This window comes from Leptosomus discolor, unplaced genomic scaffold (assembly GCF_034619465.1).
Source record: "Leptosomus discolor isolate bLepDis1 unplaced genomic scaffold, bLepDis1.hap2 HAP2_SCAFFOLD_119, whole genome shotgun sequence".
Lineage (NCBI taxonomy): Eukaryota > Metazoa > Chordata > Aves > Leptosomiformes > Leptosomidae > Leptosomus > Leptosomus discolor.
The window spans coordinates 40,300-56,287 of record NW_028237834.1 but is presented as its reverse complement, the minus strand read 5'-3'; the positions used below and the strand labels follow the sequence as shown (position 1 = coordinate 56,287).

The 15,988-nt window shown below is 53.4% G+C and overlaps 1 pseudogene; it reads right to left on the bottom strand.

Annotated features, from left to right (window-relative positions):
• LOC147412696 (axonemal central pair apparatus protein HYDIN-like) overlaps positions 1-11,052 on the bottom strand; it is a 65,008-nt pseudogene extending 53,956 nt beyond the window's left edge.
• Positions 11,053-15,988: the final 4,936 nt, after the last annotated feature.

Genomic DNA, 15,988 nt, shown 5'->3' with positions numbered 1-15,988 from the left:
GCTTGCAGACATGTTACAAATAGGACATCATCACCCCCCAACCTCTGTCCTAATAAAGCACCACTGGGCCCCACCCAGTATCCAGGCTCACGTCTTTCATACAGACTTGCTGACAACATGTGCTCGCTTACGCCTGGCTCCAAACCCCTCCTTGGCAATCATTTTAGTTACTTTTCCGCCTGTCTGGGTGGAACAGGGAGCAAATTTCCGTCTCGCCCTCGCTTCAGCTCCCCACTGTCTCTGTTCACAAGTACACAGCCTCGCCATCAGCCGTTCAGGGCAGCCGGACTGCCACCTCAGAGGCGAAGCCTGCCTGGCACCCAGTCCTTGCTCCAAGATACTTCACCTCTGAGAAATAAGAGGCCACTTCTCTGTTACACCAAGCAAACCGCTTCCCTGCTGCTGCCAAACCACACACAGTCCTGCTCCTCCTTCCCTGCCCATCTCCCTCCACCTGCTTTTGCAGACTTTCCTTTCAGGGTCTGTTCTGGAAGGTGCCATGCATCAAGGGCCACGCTAAAGCCTGCTTGGTAAGACCTAGCTGTGCATGGGCTACCCGAGTGCCCAGGTCTTCTCCCCCAAGCCCTCCTCATAGCCACAGCTAATCTCCAGTTCCCAATAGGTCATCTCCTCTGAGCCAAATCCCAATTCCCTAAACAAAACTCTTTATTGATGATCTCTATTATTCATAATAGCAGCACTTCAAGGCACAATAGTTAACTTTGCTCGGTTTCCTGGGGCATTATGGAAAACCCATTTGCTACTGTAATTAAAATTGCCCAGACAACTTTTGTACTATGCAGAGAGGCCACAGCGGGAGGAACTGCTAGAAATGTGTTTATAGGTGTGCTCCAGCACGACTGCAAGATCGCTCTCAGGCTTGGAAACCACGGACTTACTCTGGATGGCCCTGGGGATTCCCAAGTATGTCCAGACAAGTGCTCCCACCAACATCTACAGCTGTACCTACAGCCGCAGCAGAACCTGCCCCTTCACTGTAAAACACTAAGTAGCTGTTTTGTGAACGTGACGTGCAATTCGACAGACAAAAACTCACTTCACCGAGGTGGCGCTTGCCTCAGGCCACAAAGGTCTGAGAAAGCAGCTTTCCACACCAGCTTTCCCTCTCAGGGAACCAGCACAGGGGCTACAGCAAAGCAGCAGCAAGAGACTGGGACAGCAGCACATCATTCTGGTGGCAGTGCCTGTGTAGGCTCTTAGCATGAGGTGACAACACACAGGGTCGGCAGGGAAGGACACGAGGTCATGCTCTATATCTGCGTGTCCAAGTGCCTAAGCACAGCTTTGTAGCTCCAGAAAAAGAGCAGGACTCTGGGTCATGGGCTATGTGAGAAGCGTTGGCAGTGTTTTACAGTCCCAGCTTGGCTGCAGAACGTTGTCTGCTTCCAAGAGTCACACCGGTGGAGATCAACTCTCCCCCGAGCATCTAGCCTGACCACAGCCCATAGGTGTTATTTCCACAAGGGAGAGTTGAAAGCGATTTGTCACATCCCAGGCAAACAGCCTTGGGCTTCGCAAGTTACAACCAGGAGATCAGGAAGAATTGCTTCAAGGAGAGAGCGAAGGTGCACGTACCTCATCTGCCTCACGTGGCCGTCTGGCAGGAACGACCAGTGGTACCGGACGAGAAGCGGGCTGCAGTTGGTCATCTCGACGTAACGCACATCTTCAGTGTCATTCAAGATGCAGCCAAAGTCCAGGGCCACAGTCTGGATACGGAGATTCGGGAAGCAGACTTCTCCCCAAACGGTGACCAGCTCCTCACAAGGATGCTCAAGGAACTTGATCTTCAGAACCTTCTCCACTACCCAGATACTCAAGTCTTCTTCATAAGCAGGGTTAAACCTGATAGACAGATGAAGTTCCTCCCTTATCTCCAGCTTGATGGGCTGTAAGGAGATGAAGAGTATTAACCAGCAGGGTGATGAAGTCCCAGGGTCTGATAGCACAAAACACGCCAATGTTCAAAGTGTGACCCCCAGCTCAGGCTTCTCAGTTCATCTCTTATTTTCTGCACAGTGTGCGCCTGACCGCAAGCACCATGAGACTCTCGTCTGAGACTCTCTCAGGCTCACGTCACTGTGCTCTGCACTAATACAAGAGGGAAATAAATATTGTTCTACTGAGTTCTGGACCCACAGAAGCTATACACTAAATACACAACCAGATCAGCACTCTGGCACGCCAGGGCCTTTTGCCCTGCCTCTAGAGGAACTCCTTCACCTCACAGCACAAGTGACACAGCGTCGCTGCCTCGCCCTTGCAGGGGCTACTCACTGGCACAGCACAGAAGTGGCGGCCATGCCCACAACAACACGTGTTTAGCAGAGTCCATGTCCAACAGCTTCTACTGACAGTGGGGCAGGTGCCAGGCAGCAGCTGGAGAAGCGTCCTCAGCCTTCCTGAAAGCAGGGCTGCCCTTGGAGAGCAAGCTGCTCTGGAGGTTATCTGAGGACGGCTGCTGGAGAGCTGGGATGGTTTCCAGCAGACACCTTTACCACATGGCTTGCCCAGACCTCGCTGTCTGTTCCCTTCTCATGTCTCAGAGCCAGGACGAATCTTCCCAATTCAGGTATATTTTGTTTCCTTCAGCAGCTCATTTCAAACCTGATTTAGTTCAGGCGAGTCTACTGCTGACTCTAAGGAATAAATTTGTCTGCTAGAGGACCTCCCCCCACAAACGCACCACCACGTTCCTCCCTCTGCAAACGCCCCCAGCAGGAAGGTCGGTGGCTGCTCACCTGAACGTCTGCAGGGAGGGGCTGCTGGTCCACCTCGCAGATTAAGAAGGGTTGCCCTAAGGCCAGGACAATGCTGAGCGGCAGGGAGGAGACGTTTTTTAAAGAGAGGCTTGTACTGAAGAGTCAGGACAACATTGGGTTGCTACAGAAACAGGAGACAAGGGAAAAATAACCTGAAGTGGCCATGGATCTCCTTCCCCTTCCGATGCATTTCAAAGTTTTCAACCTCAAAGGTGCATACATCTCTCTTTACTATTTTTATTAGTTTCTACCCTTCAAGAAGGTTCTTCTCTAAGTATATCGGATGTTTTTCATGTTCAGAAACCACAGCATCCCCCAGGGGACAGGGAAACAGTCTTGCATACAGACGAGGGAACAGGACGCTGAGAGGAGGCAGCTGCCTGAACAAGATCAAAACCAGAAAGTGAACCCAGACCGTTTGTCTCCAGTTTTGTATGCTCTCTTGGGCACAATGGCACAAGACGATCTTCACTCACAGACAGTCATTTCTTACAACCTTATCGGTTCTAGTAGCCTCACAAAAGCAGTGATGTTAGTCAGAGGAGAAAAGCAAGCAGGATTTGGCCCATAGTGGAGAGCCTGCAGTAGCCCAAGGTTAGCTTTGAACACTTCAAGGCACATACAGCCAGCTAGAAACCTCTACAGTCCGCTTGCAACGTGTCTCCTGCTGCCCCTGCTACAGCGACAAGGTGTCTGTAGCCTCAAAGCTAAGCTCAACCTAAGCTATTTCTTCCTGTTTATGCATTGCTCTGGGCTTCCTGCATGGTTTACATAAACTGAACAGTGTTTGGGAAACCAGTTCTGGATGTCCTGATATCAAACAGCTGCAGTGTCACAGCACTTGAAAAATCGGAGCGCATGGCATCAAGCAGACCACAGGCAAGACATCAGGGGTGGCTGAGAAGCTTCTTATTAAAAGCTGAACTGCCTGCTCACAGGAATTCATGCTTCTCTGAAAGCCTGGGAACCAGAGAAGAGACCTGAAAACACAGGAACTAAATAATGAAATATCTTCTCTTTTTTGACACCTCATGGGAGAGGAAAAGATGATGCAGGAGTCAGGATCAGAAGACCAAAGGGCACCTGCTTTGCGTTGGTGTTATCATCACTGCAGCTGAAGGACATCTGCAGGTCCTTTGAAGAAAGTAAGGCTTGGGGAAATGCAAAGAGCTACCATCCATACCAACAGCAGAGAAGGCAAAGAGGGACAAGGGATGACAGTTTTGCCTCATCAGACTGAGGAGCTGACAGGAATCTCAGTCTGTCTCAGCTTCCCTACAGAATCGGTGTTAAGACATCACCGTGCCCCCGAGGATCCTCAAAAACCTCCCCTTTATACCAAGTACAGAAACTGGTGGCTCTCTAGAAGTGGCCATGATCCCCGCCATGATCTCTGAGCAGCTGTAATCTCAGTTTTACTTTGGTGAAGTTAAGAAAACCAGTCCCATCTCTAAAAACAACCTCACTTACTTTACAAAGCACCTCAGAAAGGGCAGGAGGGGGTTTAGCATCTCTCAGCTGCAGCGATCTGCTCTCCCACCTGCAGCCCCAGCATTCGAGGTAGCTGTGCAAAGCCCACGCTGTTCTTGTGGGTCCCCACACATCATCTCACCCCGTGCCCTTGGCTCAGCAGCTCAATTCTGTTTCCACATCAAGAAGGGCAGAACAGAGCTACTGAGACTGTCCCCGACCCCAGAGGAGCAAAATGACGATCTCAGGGCTAACGGCAAAAGCTTCATCCCGCTCAAACCAACAGCCAAAGCCCCATGGACTTGGAGAAGCTGCTTAACTTCCTCCTTTGAACACCAGCACACACGCCCCACAGGCTTCCAGTCCTCAGCCATGCTACTGAATGCCAGGATGCAACCCAGAGACTTACCTTCTCCATCCGGAAGGCGATTTCTCTGGAGGACAGTTGCAGAACGGGAGCAACAAACTCACACGTGACATCCACTTGCATTATCTGTGCCTTCCCTGCCTCGCTCCCCACGACGGCGTGACACAGCAGTTGCTCCTTCACCACCTGCAGCAAGAGTCACGCATCACCCAGAGGGTCCAGAAAACACCCTGCATTTGCTGGCCACCCAGCCACGGGCCGTGTTACTGCCACACAGTTACAGTCCCTGGTCTCCTCAATTGCCCCCTTTTCTCTTTGTGCAGCGTCCTATTTATTCTGCCCTCAAACGCCCGTAATGCTACACCCCAACAGCCACAAACGGCACTCGCGAGTGACGTGTTGCCTACAGCTGTGATAACCCCTGCCCCAAAGGATTATTGGTTTGGTTTGTCCTGTTGCCAAGCATAAGGCTTACAGAAAGCTGTAGGAACTAATTAGAAAAAAGTCTGGAACTATATTAAGAGAAAGAGGTGACAGAAGGGCCAACGGCAGCAAACCCTCCTTGGAAGCCGAGTGGAAAGCATCCTTGGGAAAAAAAAATCAGTCCAATAGCCAGCCAGCCTTCAGGTAAAGGGATCACTCCTTCCTAGGACGTACTGCGCCCTCCTAGAGCCGGTTTTAAAAGAAGTCTCCCCAGGAAAGACTTGTCTTGCACTTTACATAAAAACCCTCTGCTTAAGTGGGATGCTTTTGCATTCAAGACTTTTTCCTGATTTCTCATGGTTTCACTTCCTCAAAGTCTTCCCTTCATTCCTCACTCTTCCCTCTGGTACAACACCACAACATAGCTCCTCCTCAGAGCCTACAGACTTCAAAATAATCTGTGTTGCATGTGCAATGCAGGGAGTTGGGCTTCTGGCCAACCTGCAGAGTATTAAGTTCTCAAGGCCTCAGGAAGGTGGAAAGTCTGCTCCCATGGTCTTGGCTTTGACTGCAGGAGCCAGGTAGCCACAGCTGAGCTCACAGATCCCCTTTTGGCCTTCCAGGCAAGACACCCTCACCAGTGCCCTGATCACTTTATTTTCTTTCTGGTACCTTTTTCCCCTCTTCAGCAAAACCTCTGGGCTCAGAACTGCACAGGGACAGTCCCATCGCAGGCACCCAGGGGAGTAATCAAGTCTGCCTCAAGCTACCCCTAAGGTAACTCTTTAAGACACCTTTCAAAACACCAGTATCAGCAGAAGCTTAATGCAGATTTATCTCACATTTGCTTAAACATCTGTGCCCAGTGGTCCTGAAGCCAGGGAATGCACACGAGGGTCAGCTGGCAGCTTCTCCGCAGAGCTGGGTTCCCCTGGGAAGAAGGGCACCCAGGGACCCTGCTGACATGTTCCCCTCTGAGCTGCCACCCAAGGGTGCTGCAAGACCCGACTGCCCTTGGGACACTGGGGCAGGCTCTTACGGAAATATTGTCAAAAGTCAAACTGTCAACTATAATGATCCCTGGGCACTGTTTCCCATGTGGACGAACGCCACTCCGATCATGAGAGCTGACACCCTGTGTTCGTTTTTCTCCTCCAGGACTCAGCGCTGGACAAGCCCTCTGCCCACGTTTGTCTACAGAGGAAAAATGATGCTGCTCCCAGACACTCCCTCCCTTCGCAGGTGGTTTTACTCACTGCTCCCCCAGATACATTACTTGGCAGTTTTTAATTTACTTTCTGCCTGTATTCATCGTCTCAGTGAACTTACTTTCTCTGCCCTCCTTTCCTGCCTCAGCACACAACACCTTGTAACCTGCCATTGGCCCCTGAAGCAGCAATACTTCCTTCAGCCCGCGTTCTGCTATCAGCAAATTGGGTTTATGGTAGCTATGGCAACACAAAAAAGCCTTAGCAACTGACAGTGGCCAGCAAGGAAAGCCACTGGGGCTGCCACGGTAACTTGTGGCCTTAAAACAGTTTCTTGAAAGCACTTGCTCATTTTCGCAGGCAAATGTCAAGGGGCCGCAGAAGAAGTCCCAGGGGAGGTGATCTGATGGGGAAGGGACAGCCCTCGTGAGGGACCTCACCTGGGGAGTGCTGGAGGAGCCTTCCAGCATCATCTCCACGGTCTTGCCCGGCATCAGCTCTGCCCTCAGCGGTCGAAGCTTAAACACAGGGCAGGCAGGCTGGGGCCTCTGGGAGGAGCTGCTGCCCTTGGCCTTACTGCTGGCAGGGGGGCGATCACGCTGGCGAAACGGGGCAAAACCTTCCGTTGTCCAGTAGAGCTGATGGGTGCATCGCCCTTTGTTCGTTATCTTGAAGCGGTAACGACAGGGATCCAGGCTAGGAGAGAAGCAGAGAGGGAAAACGTCACGGGAGCTGCTGTCTCCCAGCGGCTGCCCCGCTTCAGCACCCTGACGGCGTTCTCTGACGGCACGCTCAGCAATAAAATCACCTCCAAAAAGGCTGACCCAGATCAAAGCTTCAGCAAACGTCAGACCTTGGCTGCCCCTAAGTTTATCACCATCCAGCAGCTGGTCTCTCTGCCTACAGCAAGGAAAAGCTTCCTGAAGATCACCACCTCAGTTGCTGTGGACAGAGCATCACCAGCCTTTGGTGCTCAATAATCAGAGCATTTCTCCAAGGTGCTTCCTGCAGCTCTCACTGCATCGGATGCTCAGCTGGCCTTGTCCTGGCTGCACGGGGATGGAGGAACAGCTTCATTGCCATCTCACCTCCCCCTGGGGAGCTGCTGCCTCAGGTGGCTTCCTTTGAAGATACTATTGGGAAGCTGCAGGGTGTATGGACTCATCTGGTGACCTGGGCACCACTGGCCTCGCTGGTGAGGCCCCTGCCCTGGCACCCATGTTAGCCCTCTCATCCCCCCACCCCTCAGGGAGCATCCAACTCTCATCGCCCCCAACACAGCACCCTTTGCCTGAACGGTGCAGCTGGTTTCGTGTTTTAGGAACACAAAAGCACTATGAGAACACACCATCAACAGAAGCTTCCCCAGTACGAACACAGCAGCAGGACCGGGTCTAGCTGCTGAGGGGGAATGAAGCAACAACAAGGGATGAATAACTGGAGCCGATATAAGCCAAAATGGATATTCAATGGAAATTGATTCCTTCAGATAGAGAAACACTAATTGCAGGCTAGTCTGGAGCAATTCTTTTACCCTCTATAAATCTGAGCACAGCCAGGAAATGTTTCTGGAACAGCGACTGGGGTTTTTTGAAAGGTACAGAATATGAGGCTGACAAAACGCCTGTCTGCCACAAGCAGCTAAATACAAACACAGAAGTGACAGCACAGAACAAACTAGTCTTTGAAACAGACTGGTAAAAATGATGTGTACCAGCTCAGTATGAAATGGTTTATGTTGCGGACAGCAACAGCTAAAAGTTTGGAGAAGCTTTGGGTAGATGCAGAATTTGTGGCTCTGGGAAAGCCCAACTTATCTGAGGTGTTACCTGGGTCCCATCTCAGCTCATCCAGTGGCAGCTCCACAGCCAACAGCGATGGCAACAACTCCAAACCCAGTATGCAGGCGAAGACATGAAGGGTGGCAGAAGACAATGGCACTGATCCCATTGACATTGTCCCCTCTGTTGTGTAGCAAATTTGTGGCTGCACAGAGCACAGCACCACCCTCCCTGCAACGTCCCTGCTTATGTGGATGGCTTGTGGGTGCATATTTAGCCCCCTCCCCAAATCTATCCTAAACGCTTAAGGTAGGATTAACCTCTCCTTTCTACCCCAAAATTTCAGTATCAGAGCACTGTGGACCCTCTTTGCAGCCAGGGAAAGGAACAGACACTGAGAAGACCATTCTTCTCATCCCAAGAGGTCTCCAACACAAGGCAAACAGCACTTTGAAAAGCCTTATTTTTCTCTCATTTATAAGAACGTGCGCAGTTTCAGACACAGGCATTAAGATCGGTGAATCCCCTCCTTCGAGCGAAGCTCTTTCAATTAACACTCCCAATTTATCCCACCCAACCTCAGCGGGCTTCTCCCCCTCTCCCTTTCAGAGCTGGTCCTGCAGCCACCTCACCTGCCTGTGCCTCGGGCTGCTGCTGCGGTGCAGGCAGCCAGGAAAGCCAGCAGGAGAAACGAGGGAAGGGCGACTGCGTCTGATAAAGAGCAGCCTGGCAGGGGAGCTGGGAAAGAGGAGTGAACTGAAGCATAATGCAGGGCAAAGAAATTCTGCTGCTCCTCCAGGACTGCTGGGCAGAAGGGAAACAAAACAGCACCATTCATTTAGCTGAGGGGTTGGTAACGAGCTACCCACCAAGGTTTGCTGTTGTGGCGAGATGCTACTCCATAGCGAATGGAAAAGCAAGCAATGCTATTGCAAAGGGAAATAGGTTTATACTTGTAATGTAGCATTTTCCAGCTGGAGGCTTCTGGGACCTGCTGTTTTCCTCCAAATCTTTATTTGGTAGAGTGAGAAAACAAATGGTTTATAACTAAAGACAATTCAGTGACAATTGAGCAACTGCTTTCCATCTGGATGGCTTTTGAGGGTATCTAAGAACTTTCAAGTGGCCATCAAATGTCTCTAAAGGAATCCCTGGGGCTTCAGTGAAACAGAGCCAGGACCTTGAGCACTAAAGAACCAGCCTGAAGGACTACAGCCAAACTCCTCCTTGCTGAGCCCACGGGAGAAGTGGGAGCTGAGAGATACCCTACCTGAAGTGCGGTCCCAAGTTGAGCTCCGGAGCAAATCGTTCGTCGGTGACAATCGTGGTGCCGATGCCAACAGCCCGGACAGGGATGACGTAGGTACAGCTGATCTCGATGTACAGGTTCACCTTGTCCTTGAACTTCTCAGTGTCGTCCAAGCTTGCTATGACAGCCACAGACAACTCTGCCTCGGAGGGGATCACTCCTTTACTGGGTTCAATCCTCCAGCATGAGCATTTGCCAGACTGTAAGACAGGGCAAACAGGATGGAAACCAGGGAGCCTGGGGGAGGGCAGGAAAAGGAAAGACCAAAGATACGAGGGTAAAAACCACAAAGGCTTAATTTTACCGTGTCTGGAAACAGCAGCTATGCAGGAGCTTATACAGCCTCTATTTTACCTTCCTTTAATAGACTCACTTCACTAACCCAGTTTTGCCCAACCCAAGGGATGCTCATCCTCAAAGAGTTATTCCCCCTCCAGCCTCTCTTTTGGAGTGTGCGACAAGAGAAGCTGCTTTCTCTCTCCTGGCTTCCCGACAACAGTGGCCGCGTTTGGAAAATCCAGCTCTAAGTGTTTACAGCAGGGCAGTAAAGTCATAAGCACAAAGAAAACTGCAAGAAGTGCCCTGTGGACACGGCCCCGGCTTCCCAAGCACTCTCCTCCTCGGGTTTCTCTTGGACCTCCCTCTACAAATGGGGCAATAAGGGTGCTGGACCCCCAGCCCATCTAAAACCACAGTCACAGGGAGCAAGCTTGCTCGCAGAAGAGAAGCTGCATGCAATGCACCTTGTCCAGCACGAAATGCACCAGGGCCTAGATGTACGCCTTCCAAGTGTCCATCACTGTGCTGATGGTACCTGCACCCCACAGTTCAGTGCTGGGTTTGGGACGACAGGCACTACTCACCTAAAACTCTGCAGTATTGTAACAGAAGGGGGCTTTCCTTTTTTTTTTTTTTTTTAATAGAAACCAACACTGTGCTTGGAGGCCTGACACAAGCCAAGCAAGGCTAGATCCAGGTGAAGTCCGCTTGAGTTTCCATCTGTCAGGCTGGCAGCACTGAGCTTTAACAGGACACCAGCCAGCCCGAGGGAGAGAAGCATCAGGAAACCAAGCAGCACTCCAACCAAAGTCATGGGAAGCATTTTAAATAACCCCCTCAGAACAACCTCTGTTAACAAGGGTAAGACAAGCTGGAGGCCAGGGAAGCAACAGCCCGGTGAGCACTCAGCGTCCCCGCAGTATGTGTAGGTGCCTGAGCTACGGCGTCTCCTTAGGCTGGCTGTGCCCAGCACGGAGAGCAGGTCAGGTCTGCACGCCTGCATCCCAGGATGGAGCACGCCAAAGGCATCAAAAGGATTCCAGGCGCTGGCAAAACTGATAAACCCAGCTCCATTTAATTTGTCCTCTAGAGCTGCAAAAGAAAGTCTTAGGTAAGAATGGGATGGAGGAAGGCAGTTGGCACAGGGTGAACACTCACTGACCACACAGGATCCCACCAACCCTCTTCTGCTGTTCCTGCATCCCACCCGTAGCTGATCGCCAGGCCTCGGAGGCAGCCACTGCGCTGCCATCGGCCCAGGGCCACCCAGCAAACACGTTCCTACCGAGCTGCTGGGCGGGAGGTTCTCACTGACATCAATGTACAACTCTTCCTCTGATTCAGGCTGAGACAGGGTAGCTCGCTTGAAAAGGAGACCTGACAGCTCTGCTCCAGAGGTGAAGCTGCAAGTCTGCTCTCTGACAAAGCTCATTTATCAAAGCTTGGCCACAAGCCGGGCAGTAAATTGTACCCAAGAAGCTATTACTGAGGAACAATGACAGGCTGTCTCGATGGAGCCAGACTCTGAATCTCCCAGAGTGGCCCAGCGCAGACCCAGCAGGCCCTGCAAGGCCAACAGCCCGCTCCAGAGGAGCACAATTTGCATCGTGTCCTCATTCTTTCAGGTAGCATTTGGTGTGGGTCCAAGGGGCAGCACAGGGCATCGCTGACCAGGAGACCTGCCAGGACCAAAAGGCTCTGCTGGGCTAGATTCACTCGGGTTTCTAGGTCAGCTTCTGCCTACACCCATCCAGGCTGTGTCCCAGAGACAAGAAATCTCTCAGAGTCACACTAAAAAAACTCCTCCACTTAGAAGACCACGCTCTAACTTCTGATAACATCCCTGCTACTTGTTTATCCTTGAATGCTCCGGAAAATGATGCAATAGCTGTATGCACTGGATAGGCAAAGATGGTGGCTATTTTTGCCCCTGTAGGGACTTACACTACTGGACATCAAATCCCTGAGTTCTAGGCAAGCGTTGGGATCAATCACTCAATCAAGAAGTTCAATGCTGAGATCGTTAGCTTCTCCCAGGCCAGATTTCATTGTGAAGAAGAGCTGCCAACATTTGGTTATAACCAGCGTGCATCTGAGAGACGGCTGGATGGCTGCCCTGAGGGACAACTGAGGAGCCACCACACTCAGTTCTCCGGAAGCTACTTCAGCACCAGTTAATTAAAGGGATCTGGTCGTTCCAGCCTTGCGCAAGTGAATGAGGAACCAGAACTCAACATTAAAAATGCAGCTGTGCTTTACCAAGGCCCAGTTCTAGCAAGATAGCATTCACACCTCGTCAGGCTGACCCATCGCTCCTCACAGAGGTTGCACATGAAGGGGAAATAAAGCCCCATCCTACCTCAGCTGTGCACAGAGCCTTGTCCCAGCTGTCCCAGCAGTCCCAAGGTGGGGGACCCCGTGTTCTTCATTTCAAAGCTACTCTTTATCACACAGGCTGCCAGTGACAGAAGACAGCCCAAAAGCACCCCAAGCCCCAGGAGGAGGGGGGAGATCAGAGCCCGAGGCTGGCTAGATGCTCTCACCAACAACCAGCCTCCTCCTGGCACCTCAGCACCAGCATCTCCCTGGCAAAAGCACAGGCACCACTTTGGTTTAGCCTCCGCCCCAGAGCACCATCAAGGGGATGTTCTACTGAAATCAAGAGACATGGCCTCTAAAGCCAGCAGAAAAGATAAAAATTGAAGCGTGGCACTGGCTGCCACTGACAGTGGAGCCTAATTTGTCACGCTTGGTTCAGCTAATAGACTGCCAAGTGAGGTGACAAGGCTTGTCTCCATTTGTGTCCCCTGCCCATAGCTCACCCCTCCAGATCCCATCTGCTCTCCCCATTGGGCTGGGGAGACCAGTGCCACCACTCTGCACATCGGGGTTCTCCAGCCAGGACACAGCTTGGCCGGCTGCGGCCAAGCACAACAGTTAATAACCAAAATCCTGCTGCTTTTCCTCTGGGAAAAGCACTTAGCAGAGTCACTCTTGCTTGCAGGAGTGTAATTCCCTTGAAGACTTCTACCCTTCTTCAGTTCAGCTGGCCAGTGGATGCAGCACAATACGACAAGTTTAGTTGCCCTAGACAAGCAGAATAACAATTTCTTCAATTACTGAAATACAGCAATTTTGAAAGGGCATGAAATCGAGTAAGATACCTGACATAAGGAACAAACTCTTCCCCATGGCCAGGTTTCAGGGACCTTTTTCAAGGTCTCCTCCAAATCTCTGCTCCCCTTTTTAAGGGCCACATGCCCTGGACCTAACTAAGCCTGCTGGACCTAAGCCTGGGTGACACTGGGAGGGACATAGCCTTCCACCTTCTTCAGGTTTTGGTACAACCAGTCGCCAGCACAAGACTGCACACTCTTGGCCATGACAGTGGGAGAAAAGGGAAAAGCAGGAGGAAGGACAGAGGGACATAGAGAAGACGTGGAGGACAGGGAGCCAGAAAACAGGACACTGCAAACAAGGGAGGGACAGGCAGCAGGACAACAGTGTAGAGAGAGGAGAGCTGAGAGACTAAGGAAAAAAATAGGGAGAGAGAGATGGAGGAACACTTATGAGAGAGAGGTGGAAGGGAACAGCGGGACAAGAAGATGGAGACAAGACAAGGGGAAAGGGAAAAATTCTAAAGTGACAAAGGAAAAGAAACATAGGCAAGAACTAACACATAGGGTCAGGGAGATAGAAAGAGGGAGATGTAGAAATCAAATGGAAAAGTGGCGGGGTACAGGACGACGGGGTACAAGAAACACAGGCAAGAAATTAAAATTAGGTCAGGGAAACAGAGAGAGAGGGAAAGGGAGCAAGAAAATTTAAAAAGCAACTGGGTTCAAGAAACATACACAAGACTTAAAAAAAATAGGGACGGAGAGGTAAAGTTCCAAAAGCAATGGGGTACAAGAAATACAGGACCGAAAACTAGGGACAGAGAGCCTGATAGGAGGAGATTGTGGTGGGTTGGCCTTGGCTGGCTGCCAGGTGCCCACCAAACCGCTCTATCACTCCCCTCCTCAACAAGGCAGGGGGAGAAAACGCAACATAAAAGCTTGCAGGTCAAGAAAAGGACAAAGAGATCACTCCCCAATTACTGTCACAGGCAAAACAGACTCCACTTAGGCATTGTTTTTGTTTGAGTTATCGTTAATCAAAACCAGAGTAGGATAATGAGAAGTCAGAACAAATCTAAAGAATACCTTCCCCCCGCCTGGGCTCACCTTCACTCCTGACTTCTCTACCTCCACGCCTGGAGCAACACAGGGGCACAGGAGCGGGGTCTGCGGTCAATTCAGCACAAGTTGTCTCTGCTGCTCCTTCCTCCTCACGCTCCTCCTCTGCTCCAGCGCGGGCTCCTCCACGGCTGCAGGTGCATGTCCGCTCCACCGTGGACCTCCATGGGCTGCAGGGGGACAACCTGCGTCACTGTGGTCTTCACCACGGGCTGCAGGAAAATCTCCACTCTGGTGCCTGGAGCACCTCCCCCCCTCTTCTCCACTGCCCTTGGTGTCCGCAGGGCTGTTCCACGCTCACACTGCCTCTGTCTCAGCCTCTGAGCAGCATTTTTCAGCCCTTCTTAAACAGGCCATCAGAGAGGCACCACCAGCGCTGCTGATGGGCCCAGCTTTGCCCAGCAGCAGATCCTTCCTGGAGCTGGAAGTGGCTGTGCCCAGCTCCTGGTGTCTGCTCACAGAACCCACCCCTGCAGCCCCTGCCTCCCGCCGCTAACGGAACCTTGCCAGTAAACCCAACACAACAGCAATCGGCTGCAGAGCAGAGAGGGGGCACTGAAAAATAGGGAAAGGGAGCCACAGTGAATGAGGCACAGGGAAAAAAATGAGCGATGGGCTACGGGACAGAAAGGGCGAAAGGAGAGGGAACCAGATTGAGAGAGATGGACAAAAAGAAAGAACAGCGACGGGCCACAGGGCAGAGAGGGAGGATTTAAGAAAGGGGTCAGTAAGGGGCACAGAGAGAGACTCAGAAATACCAAAAAGACTCGATGAGCTCAAGGGGAAGAGGCAGAGCAATTAAAGACCAGGGACAGGGAGCCAGACAGAGATCAGCGAAGGCAAGAACGGGCTACAGGACAGAGGGGGAAGAATGAAAACACAGGGACAGGAACCTGGAACGAGAGAACGTCAGGGGCTTCTGGAGACACTTTCCATGTCGTCTTGCCGCCGGCATGACGGCGTCGGGGGCGGCCTGGAGCTACAGGACAGGCTGCGGGGGAGGTGCCGGCGCTGGCGGCAGCTGCACGGGCGAGCGGGGCCGGGGACGCTCAGGGGCGTCTCTGGCGACCCGGGGTCTGCGTCCGGGGTGGGAGGGGGGGCGGCGTCCGCCTCCTTCCCCTTATCCCCACTCTCGGCAGCTCCCCGGGGCTGCCCCGGCCCGGCTCGCCTCCCGCGGACCGGCAGCCGCCGCAGCGGGGGGATCGGCGCTTCCCGTGCCGCCACCCCCGGGCGCCCCGCGGGCAGCAGACATCCCCGCGCCCGCCCAAGGGGCTCGCTCGCCTCACCGCTGGCCTCGGCCCTCACCCGCCGCCGCCGCCACCCGCGCCCGCCGCGCCGCCACGCTGCTCCTGCCGTGGCACCGCGCATGCGCCGGTCCCGACGGCGCGGCGCAGGGGCCAGAGCCGGCGCGCGACCGCGGGGCTGCAGGACCGCGCTTCGGCCACGCGGCGGCGGCGCGGCCCGAGCGGGAGGGGGCGGCGAGCGCGAGGCACCGCCCCGCGGCACAGTGCTGCCACGGCGCATGCGCGGCGGCCCGGCCACAGCAGCGGGCGTCGGCACTTTGGTGGTGGCGGGGTAGGGTCGCCTTGGTCGTTGTGTCGCCTTAATGACTCTGTGTCCTTAATGACTCTGTGTCCCTAATGACTCTGTGTCCTTAATGACCCCTTCCGAGCGCCCAGCTGGGCGGGAACGGCCGGTGCCTCAGCCCCGCCGGAGCCGCCGAGCCCCGGCCCTGCTCGGGGCACAGGGCTGCCGGTCTCTGCCCGGCCCCGCTCGCAGTCCGGGCAGCGGCAGTCCCGGCCCTGGCCCGCACGGCCCCGCGGGGCCGGAGCGGTTCGGCCCTTCACCTTCGGCCGCTGGGAGACCTGGGGCTCGCTCCTGCCCGTGCCCCCGCCCCTCTCGCTGGGGAGGAGCAGCCGCGCAGAGAACCCCTCACACGGGTTTGTTCCCCCCGGAGACAGTCCCGGGGGTCGCTGTGTCGGTCTGCAGGCGGCATCGGGGCTGGGGGGGGAGAGCAGCGTGTCAGCACACGCTGGCGGGGGGAAGGCAGCCCCGGCGGCGTGCTGAAGGCGGGAGAGGAGAGGCTGCTTTTGGTGAGAGGGGCCGCGGTGTTGACCAGGAACCAGCGCC